Raw genomic sequence first — 3,973 nt, 5'->3', positions numbered from 1 at the left:
TATGAGAAATACGTTTCTCCGAGTCGGGCGGGAGGTGGGGTTGGGGTGTTGGTTCTACTAAAAAGAAACCGGGTAGCATAGAAAAAGTTTTTTTTCTGATCCAAAAGGCAGGTCGGTCGTTCTCGACTTGACATTCAGTTGTGGCAAGATAATCAGGCTGGTTACAATTTATGCAGCCAACGTTATGGGCCCGCAAAGTGAATATTTTCGTGACCTGGGCAAGTTCTTGGCCATATCGCATTTGCTAGTATTGATAGGAGACACACCCACAGATTGTCTTGGCTCGAACATGAATAGAAAATGTAACCCTGGCTTACGGAATGTGCTAAGTCACTTTCAGCTGGCAGATCCATATAGGTTGGAACACCCGAACACTCCACAGTGGACGTGGTCAAATAGTGACGGGCCTTCCAGAACATATCTAGATAGGGTTTTAATTAGAAAAACAGATAAATCCATAGTTAAGTGTCCACAGTTTTATCTAGTCAGCTACAGTGATCACAAGATGGTTACCTGGAAGCTGACAGTAGGTAAGTTGCATAGACAGGGACCTGGCTGCTGGAACGACAATACGTCACTTTTGGCGATTGAGAAGTACAGAAAGCGGATTGAGATGTTAATACAGAGGGCATTTACAAGTACCATCATTAATAACAAATGATGGTACGCCCTAAAAATAGCCATCAAATATGAGTCTATTAGGTTTAGCATAAGTTTAGCTAAGAAGGGACTAGAATAAGAGATGGTCTAGTTAAGGAACTACAAGAAGCCTGGAGGACTGGTAATGCGGACCAAGTGAAGGTAAAGAGACTGGAGTTAAACCAGCATCTTGAAGCCCAACATATGGGAAGTATTGCCAGAGCTAAGTTACGTGCGATGGGAAGTGAAGGAATCAAGGCCGCTGTATGGGCCCGAGTGGTGGAAGCTCGGCAAGGAAATAGTTCTACTATTTGGTCTTTGATGAATCAAAATGGTGTCTTGGTAAACGAATCCGAGAAAATGTATGAGGCCTTTCGGGAGTACTTCGCCCAGCTGTTCGGGGGTGACGGCGGTCCTGATTGTGGGGGAGTCCTCGAAGACTTTCTTGCCGAGCTGCCCTGCCTCTCGGGGTCAAATGCGGAGTGTCTTGTGAAGAGCCGATCACGCCTGTGGAGGTGATGGGGGCTATGGCCGACTGTAAAGCGGGTAAGTCGCCAGGACTTGATGATCTTCCGTACGAGCTGTATAAATGTATGCCAGACTTGTTCGGGCACCTACTGGCTGACGTATACGCGAACTGGTAACAGCATCATGAGTCAGGTTTATTAATGGTACACCACTCGTCTTTTCTGCATGTACTGACTCTAGGTCTACTATTGCGGAAATTGGAGGTGTTGAGAGGCATCCCTCGCGAAACAGGACATCGGCATATGCAGACATCAACGTTGTGCGGTCGAACACCAGACATATAGACCTGATTAGCACTGCTCTAAAAGAATACGAGGCGGTGACAAGAGCAAAATTTAACCAAAGAAAGTCAGCAGGTCTGCAGCGTGGCACTTGGAAAGGTAGGTCTATACCGCTCAATAACATCTAGAAATTCCACCTAGAAATAGGAAGACAGAAAACTGTCTTTAAAAATTCGAGTAGAAATGGAGTTATATACTACCATCTGACTGCCGTGCCTTTCACTAGCTTATGTATGACAAACTGGAGCGCATACTCTTCGGCTTTCAGTACAAGGGACGCGTTCCAACGGTCGGGCGCTCCATTTGTCGTCAACATTTCTTGAATAGTGGACTAGGCATATGGTGGCTGCTGATGCGCAGATATGCGCCGAGGCTACGACATCGCCAGCGTTTCCTTGACGGTGAGCAGGTGTGGTCGCTGTTTGTCAGACTAGCTCTGCTACAGCTCATCTCTTTGATTGAGCTGCTGTACTGGGTCAAGCGTAGACGGAGGCATGGTGCCTGGGACTTACAGTGCCATCAGACGCATACAATCCTCTGTCAGTTGGGCAGTGCGGTCAGTGGAAATTCTATAGGGAATTAGTGGCGGGAAAGAGCGACGACTTCTCGGAGAGACTGTCGGTATCGACGAGAATTACCTGGCCGGTCTTTTCCGAGAGGCTTTCGAGCCGGTTCCCATGGATAATTCCTAGAAACCTCTGGCTTCGCAGCATTACCGAGGTGCATTGCCGGTTCAGCATAAATTATACAGGCATGGAAGTGCTGTCAGCCGGGCTCACTCGAGATGTGCGCAGAGCGACAGAGCTGTCTTTTACGCTCTTGTCCAGTGCCCAAGAATTGCTGACTTGTGGGTTTATGTTCAACACCTTTTGTCACATATAAGACGGATCCGGCTATCGGCTGAGTGCGTTGTGGGGATCGCATCTCTTTGATTGATTCAAATTGATGGGCTTATGCGGACAACGTCACTGTAACAGTGTCGGACATGTCGGAAATCTAGATGATAAGACCACCCTGAGAGGCCTATGGATAATTTCAAGAAATCCCTCGTATGGCAGTGCAACCAGGTGTCTCTTCCAGTTCGAGATAAGCTCTATGGGCATGGAAGTTCAGTCAGGCGGATCTGTCCGAGATGCGCGTAGGACGATGAAACTGTTCCTGCATGCATTTGATCAGTGTCTGGCCACTGCTGACGTATGGAGCTTCGCCAAAAGGGCGGATCCAACAATCGGCCGAGTCCATTGTGATGATTGGTCTGCTGGCTTCTATTGGGCGGAAAGTGCAGGCAGTTTTCTTCCAGCCAGTGGTTATGACAGAAAAGGTAGTGTAGTGGAAGAGGTTGAAAAGACCAAAGGTAGACACTTACGTCTTTGGCCAAGTCCTCATCGACTTTGTAAAGTCCCACTTGAAAAGGAAAGTGAGGGTGGAGAGTGAAGTGCTGCTCCCACTCCCAATAGAAAGTTGGGTGAATGCCGTGAGGATGGCCCGTGTGAATTGGGCCTACTCTCAACATACGCCTGTTGGCTGGATGGGATGAAGAAGACAGAGATGCCTGCCTGAGGTGACCTTGGCAGTGGAGGAGACCAGAATGTGTGGGGTTCTCTGGTTGCTCCTGGGTGGCTTTTGGGGATTTTTAATGTTTAAATTTTGTTGTTAATCGTTACTGTTTTATTGCGTGCACATATTGTTTGTATGAAGCCCACTTGTCCCTAGTTTTATATTGTCCTTTTGTTTTTTGTGGTCAATAAAGGAAAGATTATTATTATTATTATTATTATTATTTTAGTTTGGCCCAAGTTCGGTCTTATTTCTGGTAGGAATTATGTGGATAGCGGGTTACTAACTGTAACCTGAGGTTTCCACAAGTTCCCAGCAGTCTTTCAAGTGCTTAGAACCCTCCTGATAATCTTTGCTGTCTCTAAGAGACAATCCTTCTGTGGGAGCTCTACCGAGCATTCTATTTCAATCTCCTTCAGCCGTTTGTCTATATCTTGATTTACTGTTCCTAACGCACCAATTATTATATGCATAAACATTACTGTTTCCATGCTCCAAATTCTTCTTAATTGAAACTTTAAGGGATTGTATTTTCTGTTTTTCTTCTTCGTCCTTTACGATCCTGGAATCAAACGAACACGATGGGTCAATATTATTATTATTATTATTATTATTATTATTATTATTATTATTGTTATTCCATAATTAGAAGCAACTATTTTTATCATATTTAAGTTTGTCTGCAAATAAAGGAACATTTCCGTTTATTTTTCGTCTGAAATGAATATAGACAAAATTTTGTGATATGATCATTTCTGATCCTTTTGTGCTTAAGTCATCAATATTAGATTAAATATTTCTTGACTGAGAGATAACATATACGTATTTCATACATTCATACATACATACGTTTTTTCACACACACACACACGCACACACACACGCATACACGCTCGCACACACGCATGCACGCACGCACGCTCGCACGCACGCTCGCACGCACGCACACACTCAAGTATAATATATAT

This window comes from Octopus bimaculoides, chromosome 5, assembly GCF_001194135.2.
Source record: "Octopus bimaculoides isolate UCB-OBI-ISO-001 chromosome 5, ASM119413v2, whole genome shotgun sequence".
Lineage (NCBI taxonomy): Eukaryota > Metazoa > Mollusca > Cephalopoda > Octopoda > Octopodidae > Octopus > Octopus bimaculoides.
This window is presented reverse-complemented; position numbering follows the sequence as displayed.